This window comes from Strigops habroptila, chromosome 14 (genome assembly GCF_004027225.2).
Source record: "Strigops habroptila isolate Jane chromosome 14, bStrHab1.2.pri, whole genome shotgun sequence".
Classification (NCBI taxonomy): domain Eukaryota; kingdom Metazoa; phylum Chordata; class Aves; order Psittaciformes; family Psittacidae; genus Strigops; species Strigops habroptila.
Window position 1 is genome coordinate 742752 of NC_044290.2, and position 15748 is coordinate 758499.

Below are 15748 nucleotides of genomic sequence, written 5' to 3' on the forward strand. Positions count from 1 at the left end.
CTCCTGGCAATGCTGCTGCTCCACTGCCCTTATCTGCTTTGTGTTCATCAATTATCAATTAAAAGTTAAAGGCTCCTGGTGCCTGCATAAGGAGCAGTTTTCCTAGCAGGGAAAATTCACTTGAGAACAGGAGTGGTTTGCTAATGGTGCAAAGCTGCATAAATATCAGTATGTTCAGCTGCAGCACACATCCTGGAGCCTGTGCACCCCTGCAGTTAGTGCAGATAGCTGACTGCGTGATGAACAGGGTGGGCTTTTCTCTGCCAATCCCACCTCTGTGCCCTTATAATTTCCAGTCCCCTCTTGCAGGGACCTCCCCTGCAGCACCCACCGAAAGAGACGCAAAGGCCAAGGGGTTGCGGCCAGAGCAAACGCATCCAAACCCGAAATCCAAATCAAAGCATGCATGAAAAGTATTTTATGGTGTTTAGCCATCTCTAGGATAACTTAGACTTGGGTTTGACTGCATAAAACCTGCTGGACAGCAACAGGCCAGTGGAACACAGTGTATTCAGCTTGTGCTTCCAGCCGCAGAGAGGACATCAAGCAGGGTAGCTCAGCCTCTGTCCTCACAAGGACTAGTTGTGAGGCCTGATTCTGGCCATGTCCCCTCTTGTATCTCTTCTCCTCTATGATCACCCTGAAGCCAAAGCAATTCACTTCTCACTGACCCAGTCTCCCACTGGCTTAGGAAACTGAATGGCTTATGCAAAGGTCCAGACCTGGTGCGGCTGGGATCAGGGAGAACATGTAACATCATTTTCAGTGGTGATGAGATGCAGATTGGTTCAGTCTGCCCTGCCTGGGCATTGGTGATTGCAGGGACCTTCTAGGAGACACCTATGAATGGCAGGCTGAGATATTGCCCCTGTGACCAGAAATTTGGGATGACCTGTCAGGATGCTGAGGGCCTGGGTCCTCCAGGCTCTGGTCCACTGGGAGATGTTTGCTCTGCCACATCTCCCAGGAGTGGTCATGCAGCACTGCCCCTCTGCACTGTCTGTGGGCACTGTCTGTGTGCTGATTTGCAGGGACAAATGAGACCCTGCGTCAGGAGCACTCTCCCTGTGCAACACAGTTGGTCTCTGTTTTGACTTATTGTCAACTGTGCTCCAGGTTAAACTGCTTGAGGGCAAAACGTTCTTGTGAGAGGTCCCTAAAAGAAAGTTCAGACCACTGAGGGTTTTCTTGCCCAACTGAACTGTAATCCTAAAGCCATTGATTAAGTTCTTGCTGCTGTTTTATGGCTGGGTTTAATGGTGTGCTGGGTACAGGGTGCAGTGGGGTAGCTCCAGCTGTGGTGGTGAATGCAGCACTGTGCAGCCAGTTCCTGGAAGTTGCGTGAGGGATGAAAGAAGGGACCAAGTGCAGGCAAAGTCTCCTATCTCTGTGTGCTCCAGATCATCATCTGAACCACTTCTTGCCATGGACTGGTGACTGAGAGGCATGTGGTTCGTCTAAGATGTGGCACACTGGAACCAGCATGAACAGTCTGGGTGAGATTGAGCGATAGCTGAGGTTCCTCCTCTGTTCAGCTTCAAAGCCATCACAAAAGGATATATGTGTTAATCTTTAGTTAGAAGCCAGCATAGAATCACAGAATCAGCTGGGTTAGAAAAGACCTTTGAGATCACAAAGTCCAGCTATTCCCCAGTGCTGCCAAGACCACCACTAACCCATGGCACTGAGGGCCTCGTCTACAAGGTTTTAACATCTTCCTATCCTAAGAAGCCGTCTGTACTTTGACACATGACTCAAGCCTGTGTGTAACCAAGACCACTGGGGTAACTGTGCTAGTCCTGCAGGCCAAAGACTGCCCAGGGCAGGGGGAAAGTTGAAGCCTTAAAAACCAGGGGATGCTGGTATTCATGATGCTTTCTTTGCTACTTGCGGAAGGATGAGCAGAGGAGGCATCTATCCTGACTGGAAATTGCCCAAGGAAAGACACTTTGGTGAGGAGAAATAGTGCCTGTAGCCTGGGCTGGGCGCAGGCAAAGATGGAAATATCTGGCTTCTAAGTCATCTCTACTCTTACATTTCCTGGAAGCCATCAGTAAAGAGCGACCTGCCTCATGCACCCCTGACAGTTTCTGTGGGACCAAGCTGAGGTGCTCCAGCAGCCTTCCCAAGCTCTCCTCTGCCCTGGGATGCTCAAGACGAATTATCTCCATAGCAGTGAGTGAGTAGCCTGGGAGGCTGTGCTGAGGACTGGAGCCCACCACTGTGGCTGGGCTATGGGTCCCATTGTCCACCCTAAGCCTCGCCCCACTTGGCCATGGTGGCTGGGTTGAGCAGTGGGGCTCCTGTGACATGGAGCCTGCCCAGGGCAGGATGGAGGAACAGGCTGATCACACACTACGCTCCATCCCTCTCTCAGGTACAGCTCTCAGCAACCGTGTGAATATTTAGCTTCAGCCTGGAGGTCCCTCGGTGGAGGTGGGCACGTGCTGTGCAAATGCAGCCTGTAAATCATACTCTTCGCTGACAGCAGAGTGGGTGTAGATAAGGGCTGTTGATCCATGGTTGCCAAACATGGCTGAGGTTGTGATAAGTCCATGTTTCTCACTTTCGATTAGACTCTGTTTACAAATAGTTGAAGATAATGAGATGTTTTCTGAGCCCTCCCACTATGACTAGTGTGTCTAAATACGCAAGCTGTGGGACTTGGGGTTGCACGAACTGAGTCGTCTTTTAGTCATTTTAAAGCCTTTGAATACCCCTTGTGCATACAACCATGCCAGGAAATATACACATAACTGTATTTATCCATTTACCTGCTTAATCTCTATGTATCTATCAATCATAGAAACATAGAATGGTCAGGGTTGGAAGGGACCTTACAGATCAATAAATCATTTGTATAACATGCATATTCAGCTTGTGTATGCATGTATATGCATGTATGTGCTGTAATATAACTGCTATGCTGCACATTTCTTTTTAGCATATAAAATAGTGTGTGTATATATATATAGCATATATATAGTGTACAGCATGCTTCCTACGATAGTTCTGTGTGTGGGTTTGTGTGAATCCTTGTTACTTAAGCAGCTCCACTGCTGCCAGGTGTATCATTAAGTAGAGTTTGCGATGTGATATAATAGGAGTGCCGTGGTTATTGACATGCGGCGGCCAGGCAGAGCAGGTAGGTGCATGTGCTCATGAGTGCTCTTCATGTAAAGTTTCTCTTTCAAGAGACACATGAAAACAAAGAAGAGAAACCTGAGCAGCTGCAGCGGGGGGTGAAAACCCCCTAAACCATGTGGGTTTGCTTCAGCACACGCTGAACCCTCCCAGCGTGTGATGTGGGCTGGGGCCATGCCAGCCCTGTGGGTGCTCAGGGTCCAAGGCACCAGCAGCCCCACGCTATGGGGGCTCGGCACTTCCTCACCCCACGGAGGTGCCCTGGAGAAGCTGCTTCGTCTCCTCTATCCAGCACTGTCCGGGTGCTCCCTTGGCTAACGGGAGGAGAGTTTTGGCTGCCAGCAGATGGAGTGGACTGAAAACACCAGGGGAACACGCAGGTGACACAGGTCAGGCTTTACCAGCAACAAGAGGAAAACCAGTGGCATGAAGCAACCAGGTCCACCTTCTCTCCTCTGCAAACTGCCGAACGATGGACAATGTGGCCTCTGAATAGAGATGCAATGTTTAGACTCAGCTGGAGAAGGCTGGTGATAAGGGAGGCTGTCAGACACATTCAGGTTTGGCAGGGTGAATGGGCAGGGATGGCCATGTATGGGGAGCAGAGGTGGTCCTAGTGCCTTGGGCTGGGTTCTGAGCCCAGCCCTGTCCTGGGATTGTCCGAAGAAGCAAGTGTTGGGATTAAGCAACAACCTCCCCTGTCCCTGCCTTATGCAGCAGGTTGGAGCTTAAGCAGCATTTCAAAAGCCCTGCTCGTCTGTCCTGAAAAACAACTGTAGAAACAGCTTCTCCACTCAGCTTATCAGCCCAACGAGGAGCGCAGCAACTATGATTGAAAAGAGCTGTTTCCTGTTGGACATTATTACTGCCAGAACTGATAAGCTCGAGAATTTGATCTCATTCCAAAACTGTCACCTCAGTTCCCATGGGAGAGCCATGAATACTGGGATAAAGCTCCTGAGAGGGGAAAGCAGCAGGCAGTGGGAGCCTGTGGCCCTTGGCACGCGTGCAGGCAGCACTGCAGACGTTGGACAAAGAGCAATCTCTGTATTTCAAGTGGCTGATCTCTTGCTTGGCACTGGCGAGTCACTGACAACCCGTGTGAGCACTGGGGTGCCCAGTGGTGCTGCAGCACCCACCAGCAGTGCTGGGCCTGTTTCCTGCAGGTTCCTCAGAGGTTCCTGCTCACCCGTGGGTAACCTCGACTCGCAGCAGGTTTCCCATCGCCTGTGCTCCTGGGTAGTTGTGTGACACCAGGCGTGTAATTGAAGCCCTGGGGACGATGGGAGCTGGTGTCTGGACGGGATGGAAAGACAGAGCTTGCTTGTTTCTTATAGCTGTTTTCTCATGCTTATCTCAGTGAATTTGCTTGGATTTTCAAACCTGTTGTTACCTGTAGGTGAGCAGTCATGTCTCCTGGTGCTAGTACCTGTACAGTCTTTATCAAATAAGATGCTATTTTCCACCCTTGCAGGACATACTAAGATGCTGCTCGGACTTGAAAAGTCCATGAATTATTATTATCTTCTGCTGCTGCTATCTCCTTATTATGATTTTTTCAAGGCAAAAATAACTTCCAAAATGTTGGAGATTGGATTAATTTGGAGAAATGAAAAAGGTAACTTAAATACCATCAATCTGGCTGTTTGCTTGGCTTTCCCTCCCCCTAGACTTCCCCATGTTTAGGGCAAGAGGAAACAGCCTCAAGCTGCACCAGGGCAGGTTTAGATGGAGCTGAGGAACAATTCCTTCCCCAGAGGGTGCTCAGGCATTGGAACAGGCTGCCCAGGGCAGTGCTGGAGTCACCAACCCTGGGGATGTTCACACCCCGTGTAGCCGAGGCCTCAGTGCCATGGGTTAGTGGTGGCCTTGGCAGTGCTGGGAATGGTTGGAGTTGATGAGCTTAAAGGTCTTTTCCTACGATTCTATGATTCCATCTTCCATATTTGCTAAAGCTGGAGTAAAACTAGAATTGGGCTGAGTGCCACAATGGAAAAGAGATACAACATCAAAACATTGCTTGGTTTGTGATCTGTTCCCTTATAAACTGTAAGGAAATCACTGACTAAAGCACTGGGGATTTGGACATCTGTCAGGGGGAGGTTTCCCTGCAGGATGGGTGGTTGTGAAGGAGTGGAGCTCAAACAAACAGCATCATTTTCTTTGCACAAATACCTTTGCTTCCCTCAGAAACTCAGACAACTTGCCAGGTATGTCATTAAAGCAGCCATGTAACGATGGAAAATTAAAGCATGGAAAGCTGAAGCATCCATGAATAGAAACCAGGGCAGGAGGGGAGGTGTCTGGAGCTCGCCTTCAACAGGAATCTTTGTGTCTCTATGGGTGTGTAGAACAGTGGAGCGTGGCCACTGGGAGGGAGCAGCCCTGGTCCGGTGGATGTGCAGTGGGGAGCTGCTGGCACCGGCACAGGCACCAGTGGCTGCAGTGTCTCGAGAGGAGAGCGGGCTGCGGGCTGCTCTCATGCAGGAAAGCCCCTTTCTGGGCAGTAAATTCCTTTCCCGGCTGGAAAAGCCCCTCCTGAATTAGTGCTTCAGGTGAGCTCTTTCTATTTATTTTGGGAGACAGGCTTCTTCCATGTGAGGGAGATTCAGATAGGTTCAAAACTGCTCTGTGTCACATTCATGCAAGGAAGCATACAGGCATGGCACTGTGCTCCTGTGATACCTGTAAATCACAGAGGACAGTGTCTGCAGGAACAAAGAGCTGTTCTGTACCTGCTCCACACTGCTCGCCACACAAGAGGTTCTCTCTCTGCTTTATTTTGGTTCTTTCCTATTTGGTTTCTTTGGTCTTCTGACTGAAGCCTTTGTTTGCATGGGGTCATGCTGGCTCTTCCTCTCCCCGCTGCCAGCACAGGGTGGCAGAGGCATGATGTTATCTGGGGTGACCTGACAGTTCCCTTCCCTGTTCTCAGGGTGATGGTCAGCTGTGTTTCAGTATCTAATGGTATTAGCTGCTAACTGGCAGCTCATGACAGAAAACACGAAGTTACCTCTTCCTCCCCGTTACACGTGTTGCCACAAGAGAATATGACTGTACTCTTGGAGGAGGGCTGATGCTGCAATCCGGCTGCCTTTATGACTAGAGGTGGCATGTACAGAAAAGACAGGAAGGAAAGACCTCCAGAAGGGCTCTTTCTCTGAATGAATTTTGGGTTGGGATCACAAAGTTGATGGCAATGCAGGGGGTGTTGTGTGTGTTCTACAGGAGCTGTTCAAGGGTTGAGGTCCGCAGGTGCTGCTGTGCTCTGCAGCAACTCTGTACCAGGGCCAGGACATGTGCATGTGTCCTTCATGAATGGGAGTGAATGTGACTGAAAACAAGAGAGGGGAAACGAGGCTGCTCTCATCTGCTGCTGTGTGCTGCTGCTGCTGCTGTTTCCCCAGAGCCTTCCTGCCCGCAGGATGGTGTCTTGGAGTGGAGAGCCTGCCAGGGGAAGGGGATGCTGCTCAGCGCAGCCGCTTGGCACCAGCGCAACGAGTGGGAATTGAATGCAAGCAACGCTGACAGCCAGTTAAACTGCCTCCTCCTGCCTTTCTCTCTCAGTCAGGAAGGAAGTAGTTATTTTTAACTCTGAGGCCCAGGTATGTAACTATACCTAATGGTTTTTCTCATGTAAAAGAAGATGGGAAGTGATACGCTATCAGCTGTGGTTCCCACGCTCCCTCTATAAGTACTTTTTCCCCAACTCACTTACCCCAGCAAAGCTCAGCACCTCAAGTACTCAGGGCGATGAGCTGATCTAGCAGGGCCCTAGCCATAAGCAGGGTGGCACTGAATAGAGGAGTTGGCCAATGCTATTGAGCTATCTTGAGCACACTGCGTAGTAAAGCGTGGAGCTAAGCACACGTGTTCCATCAGTGGGCTGGACTGCTGGAGCTGGTGGGTTCATCCCAGCCCTGCACCCACATCCTAGAAGGATGAACATTTGTCTCCTGATTTGGGCTGGGTTGGCCAGGTCTACACATCCCTGCCATGTGCCTGCCTAGGCTGGTGCAAACGGGTCTCATCCTTAACTGAGTGTCAGGGCACTGACAGACCTCAGCAGTCTTGAGCAGCCTCACCTGAGGCCCTGGTTGGGCTCATTCCAGGAGCTGCACTCCTGACACTGAGTCACAAGTGGTGACAGTGTGCCACCCTGCTGAGCTCAGCCAGACCTGCTCCATCCAATGTGCAGCAACACCGCTGTCAACACAACGTCAAACATCTCCACAAACGCGTTCCAGAAGGGGCCGGGCATCCTCTGCCTGGGCTGTGCCCCTGCCCTGGCAGCAGGCAGGGGCTGGCACTGAGCAAAAGCAGATGTGTGTAAGCTGCTCCGGGCAGAGGCAAAATGCAGCACTTGGAACGGGGAGCTGGAAAAGTGTCTCCTTGGACAGACTCCTCCTTGTCTCTCGTAGCAACACTGTTTGTTTCGAGGTGCTGGGTGTGCAGCATCAGGCGCTCTCTCTGCCGCGGTTCAGAGGCGGCAGCACCGGAGGAGGTGCCCATGTGTGGGGTGCTCACGGCAGAGGCTGTGCCAGCGCCAGGGGTCACCATATCCCCAGGACAGGCTCGTCCCAGAGCAGCCTGACCTGCACAGCTGGATTTTGGGGATCAGAGGCAGGGCTGAGCCCTTTCGCCTGCTCCTGCGCGGCCGGAGCGCGCCAGGCGGACGCGGGGACAGCTTTCTCCTTGAGAGACTCCTCTGTGAAAGAGGAAGTTGTCTTGAAATAACTCCGGCGCTTCCCTTTTCGCTTTGCAGACTTTGAAGTGCGCTCAGAGCCCGGCACCACCCGGTGCTCCCCGGCACCCACCGCCCGCCCCGCCGCGATGCCTCCTGCGGGACCCCGCGCTGCCGCCCGGCGCCGGACGGCACCTCGCGTCCACGCGTGACCCACCAGGCTCCCGGGTGTGCCCTGAGAAGCAGGTAGAGTCCTGGAGGGCGCGTTGCTGCTGGGTCCGTGCTCTCCCTCTCCCTCTGCCTTGTCCCCTCTCTGCTCCTGTGAGGGGGAGCTGCGCTGCTGGTCCCCAGCGCTGTGCTTCTGCTGGGGACTGCTTTAAGCCTGAGGGGTTGGCACGGGGTGTGTGAGTGCTGCTTCCCTGTGGATGAAAGACTCTGGGAAGCCCTTGGACAGGGTCAGTTTGGTTTCTTTCTTTTCTTAGGAAGAATTAGGGGAGGGGGTACTGGTGGTGCTGGGGAAGAGGAATGTGCTGCTTCTCTTAGAAAGGGAATATTTGTGCAAGCTTCCCTCGCTGCACCCTGCCAGGGAGTGGGGTGCTGGTGGGAAACAGGGTTTGCCCTGGAGCCGGTCCCAGGGAGGAGTGTGAAGACTTTGCTGCCTGTGCCCCTGGAGAAGACGGGTGGTTTTGATGTTGTTGGTGCTCTGACACTTGCTCAAGGTGCCTGGCCGCTCGCTGCGCACGCATCCCCCATGCACACCCCACAGACAGCCACTGCCTGCAGCTCAGCCCACATGGGGCAAGCGAGTTACATCACTGACTTGGGGCTGCTTCAGCACTACTTCATGCTTATTCATTTTGCTCTAAGTGAAACAACTCCCAGTGGCAAGGAATGGAGTCACCTGCCCAGAGCCACCCCTGGCCATCGCCTGCGCTTCCCGGGCATTGCTGGGGCTCCGCTCTTGCAGCCCCGTGCCCCGCAGGGCAGGCAGTGCTCATGCACCCAGCCCCAGCGCAGGCTCTGCAGCAGCCTGAGGGTGTCTGGGTGGTGCGTGCTCTGGTGCTGGCTGTTTGTGCAGTCGTGTGGCTGCCCAGCTTCCCCTCCCCTTGGCCGGGCGCCTCATCTGTCCCATGGGGGCCATGAGCAGTGACATGGCAATAAACAGTGATGGTAGTGGCAGTAGCGAGGAGAGTTCAGCAGCCCCATCCAGAAAGGAAATGAAAAGGGGAGTGCGGCCTGAGCTTCAAAATAGTGTAGATGAGCCAACTCTGTGCAACGGGCAGGTTTGAGTCCTCCTCCCCTCTGTGCCCAGTGAATGTTTTCCTCTGCATCCTCCAGCTGCACCAGAGGCACTGAGCCTGAGCCATCGCACCCTCCGTGGGTGCTCTTGCCCTCCCATGGGAGCTCTCTGGGTGTCCATGTAACGTAGCAGCAGGTTTTATTTCTGTCTCTTGACTAAGCCTGAACACAAACCCAAATTCCTCCGATTTATCACCTCTGAGCATTACGCAGACTGTTCGCTGTGTGCTTGTTTGGTACTTGGGTTGTGGAGTGCATGACTTCCAAGCCTTTCTCAATCAGTTTCTGAGTTCCTCTGTGGATGGCCCAAATCCTCAAGACATTAATTCAGCCTTACAGCTTAGTGTCCCACTGAACTGAACATATGTCCTGCGTCTGCAGTGGAAGAGAACATGGGTTAATCTGGTGAAATAGCCTCTACTGTTTCACACACAGCTCTGACAGAGCCTCTGCTCAGTCACACGAACCTGTTTAAACTGCACAGCTTTCTCTCAAGCATTAATTTGACCTGAGGAAATAGCTTGAGTCCTCAGAGGCTCAAGCTGTTCTGGCAAGACCTGGGCTTGCTGCTCGCAGCCAGCACTGGCCTCAGCACAGCTCTGCCCTGCAGCCTCTCCACTCAGCCGTGAGCTGCTGGGGCTGCAGCACTGGCACTGGGCTGTCCTGACATTCAGGGCTGCCATGACGATTAGCTGTGATGGTGTTCCTGTACTGCCAAATATTTTGATTCTTTTAGTCCTGTTTCATAAAGAGGCAGAGCTGAGACTTCACTGTCTGTTGCCTGTCCATCACTCTGGTATAGCCCATATTTCTGGCCGGATAGCCTCAAATCAGACAGAGGAAAAGACTTTGCTCTGGGCGAGGTGGCAGAGGGCACCTAGCAATTGTTTTGATGGGAGTTTCCTGGACCTTACAGGACAATGTGTTCAGGTTGTTGTATGACAGAAACTTTGCTTTCTTTTTTGTTGCGACAGTAAAATAAGCTGTTCTCATGGGAGGGCTGTGTGGGAGGCGACTGGCCACTGCTCCCCATTGCCAGCCACCAACTTGCACATCCCCATTGGAGCAGTTCCATTTTCTCTTTCATGTTCAGATGGTTCCCCTCTGGGTGTCCTGTAAATGCTATCTCAGAGCAGTCCTGCTTGTGCTGGACACAGTCTCACCCCACTAGTGACAGGGACCTTCATGTAAAAACTGTCTGTGGCCCCTTTGGCAGGGGTTGCTCTGTGTGCCCCCTCACTGGCATATACTGAATTCCCACCTCCCTCTCACCTTCTGATACATGGGGTGGGCACAGCTGTGTCAGGGGCATAACAACCTGTCGTGAGTCACCTTCCTTGGCTTTGCAACTGGCTGCTGGGATGTGGGCAGAGCAGCAGCCTCCCTCCCCAGCATCCCTGTGTGCCACCTCGGCCGGGTTTGACTGGGGGGAGCTCTGATTCTCACAAGAAATGAGAGCTCCCCTGCTCTAAGCATTTGGGAAAGGGCTGACCCAAGAGGACTCTCATTTTGGTTGTGTCCAGCCCTCCTAATGCTGACCACATCTCCTACCCAGACGTGGGAGCTCTTGGGAGTTGCTTCCCCAGTTGCTTTCTTGCTTTTGTGAGCTTTGCTGGTGTTAATGGCTGTTCTGAAGGCAGATGCCGTGTTGGCTGAGTCACGTCTTTCTATTTTGAGGTGTGACATGCCTTGAAGACAGCACCGTCCATCAAACATGGTTTGGGCAGGAGCTTTCCAAGGGAGCTGCTGTTGTGAGTGATCTGTGCTGGGATGGATTTTGCTTGTGAGTCTCTAGGGGGATTCTTCAGTCCAGACTGGTGTTACTGGGAGGTGTTACAGTCCTACAGAAAGCAGTGGTTTCTACTGTTGCCCATACCATGTAATTAAATCTTGTTACTGACCTTGTCCTCCTTGTCCAGCATTATATACTCACTCTTTCCTTGCTAATGTGCTCTTTGTGCTCCTTGTTAACTCTGTCAGCACTTGTCAACTGTTCACTCCCCACTGCCAGAGCAATGCCAGAGCACCACTACCCTGCTCATTGCTGACAGCGGGTAAGGTGCAGGTGGCTTCCTGCCTGGCTGCTCCCAGACTGCCCACATTTGGGATCCTGAGCTCTTCCCGCTTTTCTTTCCCCCTCAGGTGGACAGCACTTGCCTGGGCTGTTTTATGTGAGCAAACCTGGCACCGGCATTCAAAACACACTTATTTTTTCCCTCTAGTTGTTTTTCCCAAAGTCAGCTCTGGGAATGGAAGGAGATGCTTAAATCTAAACCCCTGATGCTTCCGGAAAACTCGTGTCTTTCCTTAGAAAGAATGCAATGTGACCCTGTGAGGAAGTCTCCAAAGAGTCATTAGTGTCCAGGAAGCCGCTCAACTTCCACACCAGCTTTAGCGAAGGGCTCTGGGGCTCATTCAGTCCTGGCAGGCAGATGAACGTCCGCCGCAGTGCAAGCTTCCAAGGTGTTTCATTAGTGAAGTGGCTGTAAGAGGTATTCTCACCTTCTCCCTCCATGGGTATCAGCCTGCAGGCAGCGATGTGCCTTGCCAGAGCAGCTGCCAGGCAAGCAGCGAGCAAAGTGCTGCTGGAAAGCAGTATCTGAGCTTGAGATGTGTTTCCTTGGCAGGGAGAGCCTGAGGGGGAGCATCTGGTTTCATATCAGAGCTGTCTGAAACCACAGGCACTGCCAGGTTTTGAGCTGAAGCTGAGAATTAGCCCAGAAAGGGGGCTCTAGGGTGGTCCACAGCACGTGTGGTTCCCCCACCTCTCTGCAGGTCTCCTCTGCCCCAGCAGCCTGTCTGAATGGGGCCAGAAATGAGGCAGGTGATTTCCGTGTGGGTTTGGAGTTCCACAATGAAGGTTTTGCTTAGTGTTCGTTTACACTGAGGCACCTTGCCCTGGGGTGCATCATGTGAGGTGAGATGGACCCAGGCCCTGCCCTCAGTGTTTCGCCCTGGCCATGGTTCAGGTCTTCAGAGGAGCCTGGAGCTGCTCTTGCTGGACAATGAGGAGGGCTGGAAGCTGGAAGCTGCTTTTGTCCTGGTGTCCTACCTGAGCTGTGCTGCTGGGCTGCAGGTCAGGATCAGGGTCAAAAATAGTGTCTGCTCCATAGGCAGACGGACCTAGTTTAAGAGAAGGGTGCAAACAGGATCACAGAATGACAGAACGGTTTGTGTTGGAAGGGACCTTAAAGTTCATCCAGTTCCAACCCCCTGCCACGGGCAGGGACACCTTCCACTAGAGCAGGTTGCTCCAAGCCCCTGTGTCCAACCTGGACCAGAGCTGGATCAGGACTGCAGGGGGGGGTCTCCCCAGAGCGCAGCAGGAGGGATGGATCTCCTCCCTGACCTGCTGCTCATGTTCTGGGGGTGCAGCCCAGCACATGTAGGGGTTCTGATGTAAAACCTGCCTCTGATGGACCCCCCTAGGTGATTCTGCACCGGTGTGAGCGATGTGCTGGGTCCAGAGGAGCAGTTGCACAGCACTTTGGGAACTGCCAGCCCTGGGAATGCAGTGTCAGATCCTCAGTTGGCTGCGGGGAAACAGCCCCTCAAGTCCTGCAGTCAGAAACCCCCCTGTTCACACCTGAACCCTGTGCTCCGGCCACTCTCCCCGGAGCCAGAGGAACCGCGGGCTGGGCTGTAACATTAGACGAAGCCTCTGATGTGCCACTTTCATAACTGATCTTGGTCGAAGGCAACTGCAGGCGGCAGCGGGAGGACGGCGCAGGGGGTGGTGAACCCCGGTCTGCTCCATGGCACCTCTGTCATCTCCTGACGGAACGCTGTGAGTACATGTGCTCCTGTGTCTCCCCGCGGCCGAGCGCTCGCCCTGTCTCCCTTCAGGACACTTCAGCTCGGAACAGCTCACTCGCCGCTCCAATGGTATTGGTACAATCCTTCCTTATGCTGGGAGCAAGCTGGGGTGTCCACTGCAGGGAGGGGAAGCATCGGGAACAGGGCAGTAACTGGTGGTGGGATGGGAGAGAGGGCAGAGGAGGAGCGTGGCCATGGGACAGCTTTCCATGCATCGTGCGTGTGCAATACACTAGCTTTAGTTTGTGAGCGCCTGTAGTGAAGCTGATAAACAACTACAGGAAACCTCAGACGTACCCGAGGAGTGAATTTGTAACTAAATACAGAGCTGCATAAGGCACACGGAGACTGGCTTTGGAGCGGGACTAAATATAACTTGGAGAAAGCAAGCATATGCCCTGCTCTGTCAGTGCTGTCCTTGGGCACAGGGGGAGGTGGGAGAGAGGACATCCCCCAGGGCTTGGCGATGGTCAGCGGAGCTCAGGTAATGGCATCCGGGACCCAAGCCAGCTGTGCTGGGAAGTGGAGGATGCCTGGAGAAGCCAGGGCAGGATGGGGTGACTGAGCTTCCCGAGAGAGCCTGTTTGCTGCGAGCACAGGGTTGGGTTTAGGTTTTCTTTCACAGCCTCTTTCTGTATCCCTTGGTCTGTGTCACACGTGCCCACCTGGTCCAGGGGGTTTGGTTTTTAGTGGTTTCCACTGGCTTTTGATAATCTGCGAGACAGAGCAGGTCTGTTGGGGAGGCTGTGCATCCCCATGGTGAGTGTCTCCAGGGGATAGGCTGAGTCACTTCTCTCCACTGAGTATGATGGTGTTGACATGACTCATGTGGATGGACACATCTCAATCCTTCTACTAGATTTTCATCTCACCACAGTGTCCTCACACACTGAGGACTTAAAAAAGAGGCTCTTAGGTGTTTGCTAGCAGTATGTTGGCAGCACTTCTGAGAGTGCCCCAGCTCTCTTGGTGAAGCTGTGGCTGTGTGGTGCCTTGCTCTGACTGTCTCTGCTTGGGGGTGCTGGGAGGCTGGTGGCCCTCCACTGGTGTGTGACCGTAGTGCTGAGACTGATCTATGGTCCTTTGGGACTGCAGGTGATGTAGCCTGACCCCTATAAGAGTGCTAGCCCATGTTATAATTAAAACAACCTAACATCTGAGTGAGCATGGATCCTCCTTCACAGAGAGACCAATGACCTTCTGTCTGTACAGCCTGGTGGTGCCCACCCAGCCGTAGTTAGAACCCTCCAGACACATCCAAAATGCAGAGTGATGTGTGATCTGCTGAAACCCGCCTTGTCACAGTGTCTTTGGTGCCTGTCCTGCTGATGTCCAGCCCTCAGCAGAAGGAGAGGGCATTGGTGTGGCCTCCACGCTTCCCTGGCTGTAAGCACTGGGGAGGGGACAACCCTGGAGGAAGGTGACTATTTCCTTCTGCAGGCCTGCGACAGAGCAGAATGCAAACGTGGAATCCTTACTTAGGAGGAAGGTGGTTCAATGGCGTGAGCACGGGGAGGATGGAGAGGTGAGAAGGGAGGCAGGCAGCTGGAGGATCCCAGCCCCGGTGTCCTCACCTTTACATGGGACTGTGCTTCATCTTGTGCTAGCTCAGCGAAAACAGAGTAGCCATCACAACCTGTTCCCCAGCTCTGGGTACCCATTACTGCTGCCCTGCAGAGCAGGGACACTGAGGGTGGCTTTACGGAATGATCATCCAGGTCCTGCTCATGCAGTGTCCACCACCCTGGTAATTTGGGATAGGAGGATGAGGCTTGCAGAGCACTTTAACCCCTGGTCTTATCTGCCAGTTTCCAGGGCGAGCTGTACTTCCAATGCAAAATTCTTCATTTTCAAGAATATAGCCAGCTGGTTCCCATAATACCCTAAACTCCCAGGAAAGGTGGCTTTGGGGTCACTCAGGGTTTGTCACTGAAAGCCTCACGGCTACTGCAAACCGAAGAGAGGAATGTGACTTCCCTTCTCGCCTTTGCCTTTTCATTTTTTCCTGCAAATGAAATAAAATACAGCTGATGCCGTGGGTATTTTAAGACTTGCAGAGAGGAAGCGGGGATTTGCAGCTCTGCAAAGCAATGGGATGAATGCAGAGAAGACTCTGGTCTTGCTGAGCTGGCAGACAGCAAAATAACCAGTTACAGGATGAAATGTGTCTCGTGTCTGCTGCAGGGAAGGGAAGAGATCCAAGGGGGAGGAGGGGGACAGAAAGCAGAGAAACCCTCACTGATGTGGATCAGGGAACTGAGCAGCTTCTACCTCTCGCCGGCACTTTTGCGGGGCTTGCACTGTCACATTTCCCCTCGAGTCATCTCTGGTCTCCCCGTGGTCATGCATGTTGGTCGGGGCCCGTGAGCCCTTCCTGCCTGGGTAGGAAGCCTGTGGTCACCGGTGAGCTCAGACACATGCACATGGAGCAGAAGCAAACCCTGTCCATGCTCGGCAGCGCTGTGCAGGCTCCGGCGCAGATGCCATAGGGATCGCTGCTTTGCCATCTAGCTCCCACCTCGGCTGAGGAACCGGTGCCCTTTGGCTGCGCCTGATTCACTGCCGCTGCCTCACTCCTCCTCCTCACGATGTGCCTGCTGGGATGGTCCTGTGCCCCGAAGGGAGCTGTGATCCCAGGAGCTGGAAGGATGCAAGGGAAGGTGAGTGCAGCCCGGAGCCGAGCCGGTTTGGGACAGGGTCCTTCCTTGCATGGTCCCTCTGCTCCCACTCGCAGTGGGAACGGTGCAAGGCCAGGCTGTGATGGGGGATCCCATCCCCTGACTTCCAGGGAGTGGGGCAGTGTTC

At 53.2% G+C, this 15748-nt stretch overlaps 1 protein-coding gene across 1 annotated transcript in view; it reads left to right on the forward strand.

Moving 5' to 3' along the window:
- The first annotated feature begins 7499 nt into the window (after positions 1-7499).
- PIK3R6 (phosphoinositide-3-kinase regulatory subunit 6) overlaps positions 7500-15748 on the forward strand; it is a 35671-nt gene continuing 27422 nt past the window's right edge. Inside the window, exon 1 of the mRNA XM_030506439.1 lies at positions 7500-8074. The gene's annotated coding sequence lies outside the window, so the exon portion shown is untranslated. The remainder of the gene's footprint in view (positions 8075-15748) is intronic.